The following is an 18574-nucleotide window of genomic DNA, read 5'->3' as shown; positions in this document are numbered from 1 at the left end:
TTTTGGGGTGATTCGGAAACTGATGATTCCCCCTTGGCTAGACTAAAGGTGAATGGGGGTTATTCTGACTCCTTTCCGATCGGCAGAGGCACTAGGCAGCGTTGTCGCTTGTCACCCATCCTTTTGCAATTTTTTTGGAACCATTTACCATCAAAATCCGAAATAATAGTCTGATATCTGGTATTTCAGTGGGGGACTTTTCCTCCAAACTCTCCCTTTTTGCAGACTACATACTTTTCACACTCACCGACCCCCCTCCCTTCCTGCTATAGGTCAGGAACTTCTGGCTTTCGGAAAGGTGTCGGGATTTAAATTAAACTGGGATAAGTCGGAGCTCCTTAATATCGGCACCAACAGGTATGGTGGAGGAACTTAAACAATCCTACCCCTATAGATGGGCAAAAACAAAGATCAAGTATCTGGGAGTTTACATTGGCGTTCGGGACGATTTATTTCAGTTCAACTATTCCCCGCTAATGCAAAAGATTTATAAAAACCTGGAGGAATGGAACCGCTAATATTTTCTTGGGTAGGCAGAATTGCAGTCCTTAAAATGAACATCCTTCCTAGAATATTATACTTATTTCAAACACTCCCTATAGAAGTCCCACCTGGGTTACTTGATAAATGGCAGAAAAGACTATTGAAATTCATTTGGAAAGGAAAGAGACCAAGAGTGGCCAAAGCAGTTCTATTTCGATCCAAATCCCAGGGTGGTAATGAGTGTCACACATCTCTCCTGGTACCATGCCGCGGCACATTTGAAAGCGGTTCTAGATTGGCATAAGAGGGACAGACAACCGCTTTGGGTAAAATTGGAACAAGCGATGATGGGCTCGATGCCCCTAGCAGCCTAAACATACATGGGCCACTATTTCGGGCTTACCTGCCACTGTCCGGACAACTTGCGCTATTTGGTCTCTTTGGAAGAACTCACTCGTGGGAAACAAGGTATATTATCACAGTACCCACCTCTTTCATAACAAGTTGTTCCTGGCTGGACAGACGGCCGCAGCTTTTCGGAGGTGGCTCTCTGGTGGCATTTCTCAAATAACTCACATCTGGGAACCGGGAGGTATGGTATGCTTTGATAGACTGAGTGACAGATACCATTTACCTAGTAGGGACATATTTTCATATTTGCAAGTTAAACACTTCCTCAATAGCAAGGCCCTGCATGTGGAATTAGCGAAGGGCATACCAGATTCTGAGGTCTTGTGCCGTCAGGCCGATAAAGTAGATAAGACTATTTCACGCTTAGACAGACTGTTGATGGGGACCTAATTACACTTATGCTCACCTACTAGCCTGGGAGCATGACCTACCTGGCTTATCTCAGCAGGGCACATTGAAAATGGGTATAAATTGCTTTACCGATGGCACCTAACCCCCGCTAAACTTCATAAAATCTTTCCTAGGGTGTCTGACCAGTGCTGGAAACTATTTGGTTCCATAGGTACATTTCTTCACCTGTGGTAGTTTTGCCCAAAAATACAAAATGTTTGGTCTCAAGTGACCACATGGGTGGTGAGGTTCTGCACACCTCAGTTACCTTTTCAGCAGTGCAAGCTTTCCTATGGTACACAATGAAGATGGTACAAGGGCACACCTGCTGTTTGTGAAATCTGTGGTGGTGGCCACCAGATGTGCAATTGCATACCTTTGGAAAGATAGTAGGGTCCCTTCGCTGCCTGAGATACAGGCTAGGGTTCATAAGATGTATGCTCTGGGCAAGATCACTGCATTTAAACAACAGCGGGTCCAGAGATTTGAGACAACGTGGGCACCGTATGCACTATGGATTTCACGAATGTCATCCTAGACAAGAAATTTTCAGGGAATGTGGACTACGTTCCATTTCGCAGAGTTCATCAACTGTTGACAGAGTCTATATTATGACTGGGAGCAACTCAGATTCACCCAGAGGGGAGGGGGGGGGGAGGGTTAGGGAATGGAGTGCTTTAATAAGTGATAACTCTGTATCGGTTTCTTTTATTTTATTTCTACATTGTATTAAGTTTGCAGTATAGCATACTTTTACACTTTTATATTTTCTATAGAAAAGAAACCCGCAGATCAAGTAGTTCAAGCATCTGTTTATTTTATTATATGAATGTTCATCTTTCTCGAGTCAGTTAATATGATGTATACATTGTGGACGTTTTGAGCGTTTTTCACAAAGGCATTGTACTACAGTTGTTCATTATGATGTTATCAATAAAAAACTATTAATTCAAACAAAAAAAATAGAATAGCAGATATTGATCACATTGAGCTAGGAGCTCACATGGTCAACTCAGGTTTACAGAGGAACATAACTTGTTACATAGGGCACGTTGACACTGTTAACTGAACATAGAATAGCAGATGTTGATCACATCTAACTAGGGACTCATATCAGCATGATTGCATATGCCATCCAGCACCCTTCGTGTCATCAGCCTTGTATCTAGGAGTCGTCAGGTCAGCAAAGGTGAGAAGGGAGTTTTCAGTGTCCAGCACTCTATACTTCTATTGAGCCAATATCTCCTACTCCCACCGGACACTGGAAAGTCCTGCTCTTTTATACCATGCCGTAAGCAAGTGTGCATGCAAGAGAGAAATGATTGATCACTATCCACCCATGTTATGTATCAACAGTTGCTATTACCCAGTCAGACTCGTCCTGTCCCTGGCATGCAGGCGGCTGATCAGACCGCCGTATTCCTGACAGGAAGCCAGAAAGCTGAGTTGCACAATCTGTTTAACAAGAACATGTTTATCCTACACTCCACCCTTGATCAATCATTCTCCAATGCAGGCACCACTGCATACAAAGCCACTGTAGTGGTATATTTACTTTGACGTGCTATTTTATGCACTCAATAGGTAAGATAACATGTACACGCTAGGCAGAGGAGGCATACACACATTACAATAAGGATAGAATGAAAAATCCTATTCAGAATCATTGTAGCAGTAGAGGAATGTCCAAAAAACACATCCCACCAAGAATGAGAGGTGTCTATTATCAATTATAGTTGTAAATGTAGTAGGCATTCCTTGGCAAAGTCCGCTCGAATCAGGCCACCAGTTACAGCAATGTCCACATGTCTCAGGGTCTGTTTCAATGAATCTGAGGTATTCAATACCTTTTGCAGTTTAGTTGAATCCAACAATGGTGTCTTAAAGAATGATAAGTCCAACTTTACCCCCAATTGCACATCAGCGATGTCCATTGCTAGTAAATAATATTGTTGAGAACCAAAAGTAAAACAAGTAACATTATACAGGCATCCTGTTAAAGTCAAATTATATACACATACAGTTCCAGGGAATGGAATTATGACACCAGTCACATTATCAGGTAATATTAGAAGACTACAGTGTGCCAAAGGCTGCTGCAACAAGCAATCATCGGGTAATGTGGAATACATTAAAGGGCAAGCCAATCCCATTAGTGTAGGGGTACACATTGTATTGTCAATAGTGTGATTACTGGTGGTCCATATCCATTTGTTAGCATGCAAAACTTGTATTAGCATACTTCCTCTTTCGGGAAGATAGACTGGGAAAGGAAGTGATGTAAATTTACATACAGTATCTGTTAATGTACTGACGCCTTTATACTTGACAACTAATCTAGTGATTTTGTCCTGAGTGGCCTTTGCTTTTACTACTTTTGCAGTTGTGGTGAGGTTCCAAACCACACAAGCATCGTATGCTTTACAAGTGAAATTATCCTGCGTTCCAGAGAAGGTGCTGTTCTTCCACTTGATAGTCCCCCATCCAGATGTTACTTCAACAGGCTGATATAGGGTGTGCACCATAACAATCATGGCAAAGACGTTGATCACCATAAACGGGAGATGCAAGCCAACCTGTAGCAAGAGAACGCAGCGTTAGTTATTCCCTTAGTTTACATCGGATACTGGGTACCTGTATCTAATGTTCATCTCCTTCTGGTAGTACAGTCAGTACTGCATGTTTGCCAACAGCTAAAATTTCACCTTTCCTAGGTTCTCTATGAGGTGTGAAGATCCATATTTTAGCTCCAGGATGTAGTTTACTTGGACTGGAGGTGCTTCCAAAGGCACCTTGTCCTCGGGGAGTGGAATTGGGAATTCCCCATGCCATTTGCTCTGTTACATAGGGAATATTAATCAATTGTACCATTTGGGTTTGGGCAGGAACGTAAATATCTTTAATCGTCTAGTTATGATACAGTACATATATGGGACCACAGTAGTCAGAATCAATGAGTCCCCCAATACAGCTATGCCTTGTTTTGCACAACTAGATAAAATACACAGCCATCCAAAATGTTGCTTAGGGATGCTGCACCCAATCTGAAAATCATACAATAAAGATTCATGGGGAGGTATCACTATAGCGGTGGGATTGGTTACATCATATCCCTCAGCTTCATAACTATTTTAGCAAAGCAATTCGACATTTCCCGAAGGCGTAGCCCAGAAAATGATATTTCGGATCTGAGTAGAAGCAGGTTCATGATTATATAACTTCTGGAATGGAGTCATTCCATCCTTTTTTAAAGGTCTACTCTTTAGCAGCTGTAGAGCTGTGGACAATACAGATTTCCACCCCTTCATAGTGTCAAATTTTGTAAGACACCGTAACACACTTTTTAATAACCCATTCATACACTCAATAAGGCCAACAGCTTGCGGATAATATGGAATTTGAAATATCCATTCAATGTAGTTGTCTCTAGCATATTGCTGCACTAAGTTACCAGTCCCTCTATCGCTCTGAACTTGTTTTGGTATTCCATAATAGCTACTCATTTCATTTAAAAGTTATAACGTAGCTATCTGATTAGCCTCTCGTGCAGGCACAGCCATCATGATTCCACTACAGGTATCTACTGCCATATATAAATATACATCTCCACATTTTCATAAACGGCCTATAAAATCTATTTGCCAAATAGTGGCAGGACTTAAACCACGATGAATATGCCCCTGCTCAATAGCCTGGGTGACCTTGGATGTGTCAACTGACAATATTCACATTGTGTGACTACATTTTGAAAATCAGGGAGGGATCTTGGTATCCCTCTGACTTGGACCCACCTGTGATTAGCTTGTGCCCACAAGTGGCCACTTTTTTCGTGTGCCCTTTTCCATAGCCCCTGCTCATTTCTGGTCGTCACACTGGCTCGGATGTTTGCATGTTTATCTGCAATGGAATTGTACAGATTAGATAAACATCTTTTACATGTGTATCTACATGGAACACTAATGCTTTTGGAGACACTCAGCACAGGCGTCAGAGCACATAACACATTCAATTCATCATTTCAGTGTTCTGCGGCAGTCAAACAAACAGAATATTGGGAATTCACAGCTACAAGGGGTGGCAGGCTAGGTGTTACTGGCACCACCACAGAGACCTATGGTGGCTAAGTACCCAATACTGATGTCTGGGGATCACCTTAGTTGTTCAGGTGAAGAAACTGTTAACAGCTCTACTAACCATGTCTTCTTCACAAGCGGATCAATAACCATCAAGGCCAATGCAGTGTCGGGGTCAGCACCAGAAATATACTCGCATTGGTGCCAGTGTCAATACTTTTCTCAGTGCTCATCCCAATCTTTCCCCAGCACCAATAACAATGTCTTAGAAGGACTCATTGATAGACAGTCACCACTACCCTGGTGCTCCCGGCAACATTTACTAACCATTTTCAATGCACCTGCCAGTGTCGATCAGGTGGACGTCACAGTTTTCCATAAGGCTCCATCCAGTGATGTCACCCACAGGTAAGGACTACCATCCTTCTTGTCCTGGGAAAGATATTATTTAAACCAATATAAAATTAGCAGATTTTTAACTTTTTGGGCACAGAGTTTTACATTTTTTTGCCCAAATTTACCCCAGGAGTAACACTGGAACACAGGCTGCCATCAGATCTTCACACTGACACTAACCCTGACCCTCTAAAGCACCATAATCCCCTACCCTAACCTGACTACTAACCAAAACCGTAACCCTACCCCAATCCCTCACTCACATTGCCATACCAGAAAGTACTGACCTTGGCCAGCTTCAAAACCACAACCTCTAACTTACTAACCCGGCTCCAAATCCTGAGGCCAACGAGCCTTTCATAGCAAGCACTTTTCAAAACTTATACTTGTTCTGTGGGAGTAGACACCCACCCATCTACCTCCCCCCCCCTCCCCAAATTAAAGAAATTCTTATAAAGAAGAAAAGAGTCTCCAAGATCCACTGGTTGCTTGAAGCAAACTTCTGCTTTTAAGCAGCTCACTCAAAGAATTCACATCCAACCTCTATTTTATTTAAACACAATTTCATTTGATATTTATATATATATTTATTCAGTAGACTGTTTTAGCCAGAACATAACAAATATACAACACTTGTATGCATCATAATTCAATCAGCAAAAATAAACAGCCAATGCAAAACGTAGAACAAAATCCCCAACCCTTCCGTTATTCCCCCACCCCTACACTACAAGGATTTCCACTGCTTGTAACTCTTCCATAAACAAGTTAAAAGCCTCCGATCTCTTTTTCCATTTTTACCTAAAACAGTCCGTCCTCTGCATCTCATCCAGTCCATTACATTGCATGAGCAGCTTTCTTCCTCCAGTTGGCCAAATCCAAGCATCTCACACAGTTAAGAACGTGAAACAAACTACTTTACCAATTAAAGAACCTCCTCAATCATCACCTTAAAAATAAAAAATTTATTATATTAAATTAGTAAAATAGACTTCATCACACACTTTGTGAAAGATTAAATACCTCTGCCTGAGGGACAGATCCCACCCAATACCAACATACTTATCCCCCAGCACCCACCTGCCCACATCCTATCTAAAACTCTGCCTAAGGGAGAGATGCCCACCCATTACCAGCATGCGTATCCCTCGTCAGCCTCCTAACCACACCCTGCCTAAGCGAGAGGTCACCACCCAGAACCCCATCACACGTGTCCCCATACACCCTCCTCCTCTCACAGTCTCAGATACTCTGCCTAAGAGAGAGATGCCCACTCAGTACCAGCATGTGCTTCCCCCAGCGCCCTCCTGCCCAAAACCTGTCTGAAACTCTGCCTAAGAGAGAGATGCCCACTCAGTACCAGCATGCGTATCCCTCATCAGCCTCCTAACCACGTCAGCCTCCTAACCACGTCAGCCTCCTAACCACACCCTGCCTAAGCGAGAGGTCACCACCCAGAACCCCATCACACGTGTCCCCATACACCCTCCTCCTCTCACAGTCTCAGACACTCTGCCTAAGGGAGAGATGCCCACTCAGTACCAGCATGTGCATCCCCCAGCACCTTCCTGCCAACACCCTCTCCACAATCTGTCAGACACTAAGACATGCACAGTCTACAATCTAACAAGCTTAACATACAGCCTATGCAGGGAAGGGAATACAGGCAAGAACATAACAGGAAGAGATCTCTCAAGGGCATGCTGTTTTTGCAGAACGCAAAGTTACTTCCAAGGAGCTAAGGGACAACATGTAAGTCCAGAGTAAGACCTAAGGGAGAAAAGTAACATCCTACAGAGCAACATCCCAAAAACCTACAGCTGCAAGCCTAACTTGAGTATGACGTCCTATAAGCCTTTATATCCCTGAATGTGCCATCTCTCCATGCCTCTCCTCTGTAAGCAGATCTATATAAAGGCAGACATGACCTATCAAAAGAGTAATTAAAAGCAGTTTCCACACTATACAGACACACATGACACTTCTCCTCTCATGGTATTGTCAGGTTATAGGTTACACACGACACATTTGAAATGCTTCTTTTATACTCATTCAGATTTCCAAAACTAGTTATTACCAAGAATCCCAGTGTGAAATACCAGTAATCAAAATTATTGGCATATATTCCAGAGGTCAGACATGGAAATTTACATCTGCCTCCATTTGTAAATTTGACCTTAGAATGGATCTGAATGAGGGAAATTCTGACCTCCATTGCTCCCCATTCAGTCAGCCCAAGCCACCTGATTGAGGGAGGCAGGCTCACTGATGTTTTACATTTTCTCCTTTTTTTTACATGTGAGTCTCCTATGTTTCACAACTAATTTTCAGGTGATTAAAATATTTATGTGAAAATTTAATGGCTCTAAAATTGAAGGGACTTTTTCCTTTCCTGGCTAAAACCTTTAATACTATTAAAATAAATTTTCTTTTTATTATATTAGACTTGGAGCAAAGCTATCCTACACATTTTAAATATCAGCGAGGATGCCACTCGTCAGTGAATTTTGAATTCACTTGTAATTCAACCCTATTCAGATCCATTCTGGTTCATTATAACCATCTAGCATAATAAAGAGATTTTCTCTCTTATCTTAAATATAAAAATGTGTGCATAGGACACCCAGCAACCGGACAACCCGTACGAATGGAGAATAGGGTACGAAGCCCCAAAGACGTCTCAGTGAACCAGATGTTTCAGCTCTGATGAGCAGCAACAACCACATATCCGGTAAAAGCCTGCAGATATACGGATACAAAGAAATTATACTGCATTCAGTTCCACCTAAGAAATAGTGGACGTACCAATGCGTAGGCTCATTATTTCTTTTGCCAGGGTATTCATTCACAAGCCCCAATACCCCATGTTGATCAGAGTCCTGCTGCAAGCGGAGCTCTATAAAGGAAACATCACAGATTAAAACAGAGCGATTATAAAGCACTTTCTGCACTGTACAAACACGCTGCCCTTCTCCTGTCATGGTATTGTCAGGTTACAGGTTGTACACGACACATTTGAAATGCATATTTTATAATGATTAGGAATTCCCATCAAACCAGTTATTACCAGTAATCTCAGTGTGAAAAACTAGTAATCAAATTCATTGACATATATTCAAGAGGTCAGACATGGAAATTTACCACCGCCTCCATTTGTAAATTTCACCTTAGAATGGATCTGAATGAGGGAAATTCTGACCTCCACTGCTCCCCATTCAGTCAGCCCAAGCCACCTGAGGGAGGCAGGCTCGCTGATGTTTTACATTTCTCCTTTTTACATGCGAGTCTCCTACATTTCTCAACTAATTTTCAGGTGATTAAAATATTTATGTGAAAATTTAATGGCTCTAAAATTGAAGGGACATTTTTTTCCTGCTAAAACCTTTAATACTATTAAATAGTTTTCTTTTTAGTATTAGACTTAAGCAAAGCTAACTAGATATCAGACATTTAAAATATCAGCGAGGATGCCACTCAGTGATTTTGAATTCACTTGTAATTCAACCTATTCAGATCCATTCTGGTTCATTATAATGAGATTTTTCTCTATATCTTAAATAAATATAAAAATGTGTGCATAGGAAACCCAGCAACCGGACAACCCGTACGAATGGAGAATAGGGTACGAAGCCTCAAAGACGTCTCATGAACCAGATGTTTCAGCTCTGATGAGTAGCAAGAACCACATATCCGGTAAAACCTGCAGACATACGGATACAAAGAAATTATACTGCATTCACTCCGCCTAAGAAATAGTGGAAGTACCAATGCGTAGGCTCATTATTTCTTATGCCAGGGTATGCATTCACAAGCACCGACACCCCATGTTGATCACAGTCCTGCTGCAAGCGGAGCTCTATAAAGGCAGACATCACCGATTTAAACAGAGCGATTATAAAGCAGTTTCTGCATTAAACAAACACACGTTACCCTTCTCCTCTCAGGGTATTGTCGGTTACAGGTTGTACACGACACATTTGAAATGCATATTTTATATTCATTCGGAATTCCAAAATTAATTATTACCAGGAATCCCAGTGTGAAATAAGTATCAAATTCATTGGCATATATTCAAGAGGTCAGACATGGAATTTACCACCGCCTCCATTTGTAAATTTGACCTTAGAATGGACTGAATGAGGGAAATTCTGACCTCCACTCTGCCCCATTCAGTCAGCCCAAGCCACCTGACTGAGGGAGGCAGGCTCGCTGATGTTTACATTTTCTCATTTTTACGTGCGAGTCTCCTACATTTCACAACTATTTTCAGGTGATTAAAATATTTATGTGAAAATTTAATGGCTCTAAAATTGAAGGGACATTTTTATTTCCTGGCTAAAACCTTTAATACTATTAAAATAAATTTCTTTTTATTATATTAGACTTGCAGCAAAGCTAACTAGATATCATAGACATTTAAAATATCAGCGAGGATGCCACTCCTCAGTGCATTTTGAATTCACTTGTAATTCAACCCTATTCAGATCCATTCTGGTTCATTATAATGAGATTTTTCTCTATCATCTTAAATAAATATTAAAATGTGCATAGGAAACCCAGCAACCGGACAACCCGTACGAATGGAGAATAGGGTACGAAGCCCAAAGATCTCAGTGAACCAGATGTTTCAGCTCTGATGAGCAGCAAAACCACATATCCGGTAAAACCTGCAGACATACGGATACAAAGAAATTATACTGCATTCACTTCCGCCTAAGAAATAGTGGAAATACCAATGCGTAGGCTCATTATTTCTTATGCCAGGGTATGCATTCACAAGCACCGACCCCATGTTGATCAGAGTCCGCTGCAAGCGGAGCTCTATAAAGGGAGACATCACCGATTAAAACAGCAATTATAAAGCAGTTTCTGCACTTACAAACACACGCTGCCCTTCTCCTGTCAGGGTATTGTCAGGTTACAGGTTGTACACGACACATTTGAAATGCATATTTTATATCATTCGGAATTCCAAAATTATTACCAGGAATCTCAGTGTGAAATACTAGTAATCAAATTCATTGGCATATATTCAAGAGGTCAGACATGGAAATTTACCACCGCCTCCATTTGTAAATTTGACCTTAGAATGGATCTGAATGAGGGAAATTCTGACCTCCTGCTCCCCATTCAGTCAGCCAAGCCACCTGACTGAGGGAGGCAGGCTCGCTGATGTTTTAACATTTTCTCATTTTTACGTGCGAGTCTCCTACATTTCACAACTATTTTTCAGGTGATTAAAATATTTATGTGAAAATTTAATGGCTCTAAAATGGAAGGGACATTTTTATTTCCTGGCTAAAACCTTTAATACTATTAAAATAAATTTTCTTTTTATTATATTAGACTTGCAGCAAAGCTACTAGATATCATAGACATTTAAAATATCAGCGAGGATGCCACTCCTCAGTGCATTTTGAATTCACTTGTAATTCAACCCTATTCAGATCCATTCTGGTTCATTATAATGACAATTTTCTCTATTATCTTAAATAAATATAAAAATGTGTGCATAGGAAACCCAGCAACCGGACAACCCGTACGAATGGAGAATAGGGTACGAAGCCTCAAAGACGTCTCAGGTGAACCAGATGTTTCAGCTCTGATGAGCAGCAAGAACCACATATCCGGTAAAAACCCTGCAGACATACGGATACAAAGAAATTATACTGCATTCACTTCCGCCTAAGAAATAGTGGAAGTACCAATGCGTAGGCTCATTATTTCTTATGCCAGGGTATTCATTCACAAGCACCGACACCCCATGTTGATCAGAGTCCTGCTGCAAGCGGAGCTCTATAAAGGGAGACATCACCGATTAAAACAGAGCAATTATAAAGCAGTTTCTGCATTAAACAAACACACGCTGCCCTTCTCCTGTCAGGGTATTGTCAGGTTACAGGTTGTACACGACACATTTGAAATGCATATTTTATACTCATTCGGAATTCCAAAATTAATTACCAGGAATCTCAGTGTGAAATACTAGTAATCAAATTCATTGGCATATATTCAAGAGGTCAGACATGGAAATTTAACCACCGCCTCCATTTGTAAATTTGACCTTAGAATGGATCTGAATGAGGGAAATTCTGACCTCCTCTGCTCCCCATTCAGTCAGCCAAGCCACCTGACTGAGGGAGGCAGGCTCGCTGATGTTTTACATTTTCTCATTTTTACGTGCGAGTCTCCTACATTTCACAACTATTTTTCAGGTGATTAAAATATTTATGTGAAAATTTAATGGCTCTAAAATTGAAGGGACATTTTTATTTCCTGGCTAAAACCTTTAATACTATTAAAATAAATTTTCTTTTTATTATATTAGACTTGCAGCAAAGCTAACTAGATATCATAGACATTTAAAATATCAGCGAGGATGCCACTCCTCAGTGCATTTTGAATTCACTTGTAATTCAACCCTATTCAGATCCATTCTGGTTCATTATAATGACAATTTTCTCTATCATCCTAAATAAATATTAAAACTTGTGCATAGGAAACCCAGCAACCGGACAACCCGTATGAATGGAGAATAGGGTACGAAGCCCCAAAGACGTCTCAGTGAACCAGATGTTTCAGCTCTGATGAGCAGCAAGAACCACATATCCGGTAAAAGCCTGCAGATATACGGATACAAGAAATTATACTGCATTCACTTCCGCCTAGGAAATACTGGAAATACCAATGCGTAGGCTCATTATTTCTTATGCCAGGGTATGCATTCACAAGCACCGATACCCCATGTTGATCAGAGTCCAGCTGCAAGCGGAGCTCTATAAAGGGAGACATCACCGATTAAACAGCAATTATAAAGCAGTTTCTGCACTATACAAACACACGCTGCCCTTCTCCTGTCATGGTATTGTCAGGTTACAGGTTGTACACGACACATTTGAAATGCATATTTTATATTCATTCAGAATTCCAAAATTAATTACCAGGAATCCCAGTGTGAAATATTGGCATATATTCAAGAGGTCAGACATGGAAATTTACCACCCGCCTCCATTTGTAAATTTGACCTTAGAATGGATCTGAATGAGGGAAATTCTGACCTCCACTGCTCCCCATTCAGTCAGCCCAAGCCACCTGACTGAGGGAGGCAGGCTCGCTGATTTTTTACATTTTCTCCTTTTTACGTGCGAGTCTCCTACGTTTCTCAACTAATTTTCAGGTGATTAAAATATTTGTGTGAAAATGTAATGGCTCTAAAAATGAAGGGACATTTTTATTTCCTGGCTAAAACCTTTAATACTATGAAAATAAGTTTTCTTTTTATTATATTAGACTTGGAGCAAAGCTAACTAGATATCATAGACATTTAAAATATCAGCGAGGATGCCACTCGTGAGTGAATTTTGAATTCACTTGTAATTCAACCCTATTCAGATACATTCTGGTTCATTATAACCATCTAGCATAATAAAGAGATTTTTCTCTCTTATCTTAAATAAATATAAAAATGTGTGCATAGGACACCCAGCAACCGGACAACCCGTACAAATGGAGAATAGGGTACGAAGCCCCAAAGACGTCTCAGTGAACCAGATGTTTCAGCTCTGATGAGCAGCAACAACCACATATCCGGTAAAAGCCTGCAGATATACGGATACAAAGAAATTATACTGCATTCAGTTCCACCTAAGAAATAGTGGACGTACCAATGCGTAGGCTCATTATTTCTTTTGCCAGGGTATTCATTCACAAGCCCCAATACCCCATGTTGATCAGAGTCCTGCTGCAAGCGGAGCTCTATAAAGGAAAGACATCACAGATTAAAACAGAGCGATTATAAAGCACTTTCTGCACTGTACAAACACACGCTTGCCCTTCTCCTGTCATGGTATTGTCAGGTTACAGGTTGTACACGACACATTTGAAAATGCATATTTTATAATGATTAGGAATTCCCATCAAACCAGTTATTACCAGTAATCTCAGTGTGAAAAACTAGTAATCAAATTCATTGACATATATTCAAGAGGTCAGACATGGAAATTTACCACCGCCTCCATTTGTAAATTTCACCTTAGAATGGATCTGAATGAGGGAAATTCTGACCTCCACTGCTCCCCATTCAGTCAGCCCAAGCCACCTGACTGAGGGAGGCAGGCTCGCTGATGTTTTACATTTTCTCCTTTTTACGTGCGAGTCTCCTACATTTCTCAACTAATTTTCAGGTGATTAAAATATTTATGTGAAAATTTAATGGCTCTAAAATTGAAGGGACATTTTTATTTCCTGGCTAAAACCTTTAATACTATTAAAATAAGTTTTCTTTTTATTATATTAGACTTAGAGCAAAGCTAACTAGATATCAGAGACATTTAAAATATCAGCGAGGATGCCACTCAGTGCATTTTGAATTCACTTCTAATTCAACCCTATTCAGATCCATTCTGGTTCATTATAATGAGATTTTTCTCTATTATCTTAAATAAATATAAAAATGTGTGCATAGGAAACCCAGCAACCGGACAACCCGTACGAATGGAGAATAGGGTACGAAGCCTCAAAGACGTCTCAGTGAACCAGATGTTTCAGCTCTGATGAGCAGCAAGAACCACATATCCGGTAAAACCCTGCAGACATACGGATACAAAGAAATTATACTGCATTCACTTCCGCCTAAGAAATAGTGGAAGTACCAATGCGTAGGCTCATTATTTCTTATGCCAGGGTATTCATTCACAAGCACCGACACCCCATGTTGATCAGAGTCCTGCTGCAAGCGGAGCTCTATAAAGGGAGACATCACCGATTAAAACAGAGCAATTATAAAGCAGTTTCTGCATTAAACAAACACACGCTGCCCTTCTCCTGTCAGGGTATTGTCAGGTTACAGGTTGTACACGACACATTTGAAATGCTTATTTTATAATGATTAGGAATTCCAAAATTAATTACCAGGAATCCCAGTGTGAAATATTGGCATATATTCAAGAGGTCAGACATGGAAATTTACCACCGCCTCCATTTGTAAATTTGACCTTAGAATGGATCTGAATGAGGGAAATTCTGACCTCCTCTGCTCCCCATTCAGTCAGCCCAAGCCACCTGACTGAGGGAGGCAGGCTCGCTGATGTTTTACATTTTCTCATTTTTACGTGCGAGTCTCCTACATTTCACAACTATTTTTCAGGTGATTAAAATATTTATGTGAAAATTTAATGGCTCTAAAATTGAAGGGACATTTTTATTTCCTGGCTAAAACCTTTAATACTATTAAAATAATTTTCTTTTATTATATTAGACTTGCAGCAAAGCTAACTAGATATCATAGACATTTAAAATATCAGCGAGGATGCCACTCCTCAGTGCATTTTGAATTCACTTGTAATTCAACCCTATTCAGATCCATTCTGGTTCATTATAATGACAATTTTCTCTATCATCCTAAATAAATATTAAAACTTGTGCATAGGAAACCCAGCAACCGGACAACCCGTATGAATGGAGAATAGGGTACGAAGCCCCAAAGACGTCTCAGTGAACCAGATGTTTCAGCTCTGATGAGCAGCAAGAACCACATATCCGGTAAAAGCCTGCAGATATACGGATACAAAGAAATTATACTGCATTCACTTCCGCCTAGGAAATACTGGAAATACCAATGCGTAGGCTCATTATTTCTTATGCCAGGGTATGCATTCACAAGCACCGATACCCCATGTTGATCAGAGTCCAGCTGCAAGCGGAGCTCTATAAAGGGAGACATCACCGATTAAAACAGCAATTATAAAGCAGTTTCTGCACTATACAAACACACGCTGCCCTTCTCCTGTCATGGTATTGTCAGGTTACAGGTTGTACACGACACATTTGAAATGCATATTTTATATTCATTCAGAATTCCAAAATTAATTACCAGGAATCCCAGTGTGAAATATTGGCATATATTCAAGAGGTCAGACATGGAAATTTACCACCGCCTCCATTTGTAAATTTGACCTTAGAATGGATCTGAATGAGGGAAATTCTGACCTCCACTGCTCCCCATTCAGTCAGCCCAAGCCACCTGACTGAGGGAGGCAGGCTCGCTGATTTTTTACATTTTCTCCTTTTTACGTGCGAGTCTCCTACGTTTCTCAACTAATTTTCAGGTGATTAAAATATTTGTGTGAAAATCTAATGGCTCTAAAAATGAAGGGACATTTTTATTTCCTGGCTAAAACCTTTAATACTATTAAAATAAGTTTTCTTTTTATTATATTAGACTTGGAGCAAAGCTAACTAGATATCATAGACATTTAAAATATCAGCGAGGATGCCACTCGTCAGTGAATTTTGAATTCACTTGTAATTCAACACTATTCAGATCCATTCTGGTTCATTATAACCATCTAGCATAATAAAGAGATTTTTCTCTCTTATCTTAAATAAATATAAAAATGTGTGCATAGGACACCCAGCAACCGGACAACCCGTACGAATGGAGAATAGGGTACGAAGCCCCAAAGACGTCTCAGTGAACCAGATGTTTCAGCTCTGATGAGCAGCAACAACCACATATCCGGTAAAAGCCTGCAGATATACGGATACAAAGAAATTATACTGCATTCAGTTCCACCTAAGAAATAGTGGACGTACCAATGCGTAGGCTCATTATTTCTTTTGCCAGGGTATTCATTCACAAGCCCCAATACCCCATGTTGATCAGAGTCCTGCTGCAAGCGGAGCTCTATAAAGGAAAGACATCACAGATTAAAACAGAGCGATTATAAAGCACTTTCTGCACTGTACAAACACACGCTGCCCTTCTCCTGTCATGGTATTGTCAGGTTACAGGTTGTACACGACACATTTGAAATGCATATTTTATAATGATTAGGAATTCCCATCAAACCAGTTATTACCAGTAATCTCAGGGTGAAAAACTAGTAATCAAATTCATTGACATATATTCAAGAGGTCAGACATGGAAATTTACCACCGCCTCCATTTGTAAATTTCACCTTAGAATGGATCTGAATGAGGGAAATTCTGACCTCCACTGCTCCCCATTCAGTCAGCCCAAGCCACCTGACTGAGGGAGGCAGGCTCGCTGATGTTTTACATTTTCTCCTTTTTACATGCGAGTCTCCTACGTTTCACAACTAATTTTCAGGTGATTAAAATATTTATGTGAAAATTTAATGGCTCTAAAATTGAAGGGACATTTTTCTTTCCTGCCTAAAACCTTTAATACTATTTAAATTAGTTTTCTTTTTAGTACATTAGACTTGGAACAAAGCTAACTAGATATCCTAGACATTTAAAATATCAGCGAGGATGCCACTCCTCAGTGAATTTGAATTCACTTGTAATTCAACACTATTCAGATCCATTCTGGTTCATTATAACCATCTAGCATAATAAAGAGATTTTTCTCTATTATCTTAAATAAATATAAAAATGTGTGCATAGGAAACCCAGCAACCGGACAACCCGTACGAATGGAGAATAGGGTACGAAGCACCAAAGATGTCTCATTGACACAGATGTTTCAGCTCTGACAAGTAGCAACAAACACATCTCCAGCAAAACCCTGCAGACATACGGATACAAAGAAATTATACTGCATTCAGTTCCGCCTAAGAAATACTGGAAGTACCAATGCGTAGGCTCATTATTTCTTTTGCCAGGTTATGCATTCACAAGCACCGACACCCCATGTTGATCACAGTCCCGCTGCAAGCAGAGCTCTATAAAGGGAGACATCACCGATTAAAACACAGCAATTATAAAGCACTTTCTGCACTATACAAACACACGCTGCCCTTCTCCTGTCAGGGTATTGTCAGGTTACAGGTTGTACACGACACATTTGAAATGCATATTTTATATTCATTCAGAATTCCAAAATTAATTATCAGGAATCCCAGTGTGAAATATTGGCATATATTCAAGAGGTCAGACATGGAAATTTACCACCACCTCCATTTGTAAATTTGACCTTAGAATGGATCTGAATGAGGGAAATTCTGACCTCCACTGCTCCCCATTCAGTCAGCCCAAGCCACCTGATTGAGGGAGGCAGGCTCGCTGATGTTTTACATTTTCTCCTTTTTACGTGCGAGTCTCCTACGTTTCACAACTATTTTTCAGGTGATTAAAATATTTATGTGAAAATTTAATGGCTCTAAAATTGAAGGAACATTTTTCTTTCCTGGCTAAAACCTTTAATACTATGAAAATTAGTTTCTTTTTAGTACATTAGACTTTGAGCAAAGCTATCCTAGACATTTAAAATATCAGCGAGGATGCCTCTCCTCAGTGAATTTTGAATTCACTTGTAATTCAACAGTATTCAGATCCATTCTGGTTCATAATAACCAACTAGCATAATAAAGAGATTTTTCTCTATTATCTTAAATAAATATATAAATGTGTGCATAGGAAACCCAGCAACCGGACAACCCGTACGAATGGAGAATAGGGTACGAAGCCCCAAAGATGTCTCATTGACACAGATGTTTCAGCTCTGACGAGTAGCAAGAACCACATATCCGGTAAAAGCCTGCAGATATACGGATACAAAGAAATTATACTGCATTCAGATCCACCTAAGAAATAGTGGAAGTACCAATGCGTAGGCTCATTATTTCTTATGCCAGGGTATGCATTCAGAAGCACCGATACCCCATGTTGATCACAGTCCTGCTGCAAGCGGAGCTCTATAAAGGGAGACATCACCGATTAAAACAGAGCAATTATAAAGCACTTTCTGCACTGTACAAACACACGCTGCCCTTCTCCTGTCAGGGTATTGTCAGGTTACAGGTTGTACACGACACATTTGAAATGCTTATTTTATAATGATTAGGATTTCCAAAATT

General features: G+C 40.3%; 1 long non-coding RNA gene across 25 annotated transcripts in view; it reads right to left on the bottom strand.

Moving 5' to 3' along the window:
* Nucleotides 1-18574, bottom strand: part of LOC115081937 — an 84796-nt gene that overhangs the window by 61536 nt on the left and 4686 nt on the right. For 14 of the 25 annotated variants that reach the window (XR_003854012.1, XR_003854031.1, XR_003854023.1 and 11 more), the window contains exons 3-9: nt 18322-18412; nt 17350-17440; nt 16347-16437; nt 14405-14495; nt 13418-13508; nt 11459-11549; nt 8559-8649 (exon numbers count right to left, since the gene is read on the bottom strand). This is a non-coding gene — a long non-coding RNA (uncharacterized LOC115081937). Of the gene's footprint in view, nt 1-8558; nt 8650-11458; nt 11550-12438; nt 12530-13417; nt 13509-14404; nt 14496-15367; nt 15459-16346; nt 16438-17349; nt 17441-18321; nt 18413-18574 lie in introns of all 25 variants that reach the window. The other 11 variants (XR_003854013.1, XR_003854029.1, XR_003854016.1 and 8 more) reach the window with 11 other exon arrangements.

Source organism: Rhinatrema bivittatum, unplaced genomic scaffold (genome assembly GCF_901001135.1).
Source record: "Rhinatrema bivittatum unplaced genomic scaffold, aRhiBiv1.1, whole genome shotgun sequence".
Taxonomy (NCBI): domain Eukaryota; kingdom Metazoa; phylum Chordata; class Amphibia; order Gymnophiona; family Rhinatrematidae; genus Rhinatrema; species Rhinatrema bivittatum.
Note: the sequence above shows the minus strand (reverse complement) of the source record. Positions and strands in the feature narration are given on the sequence as shown.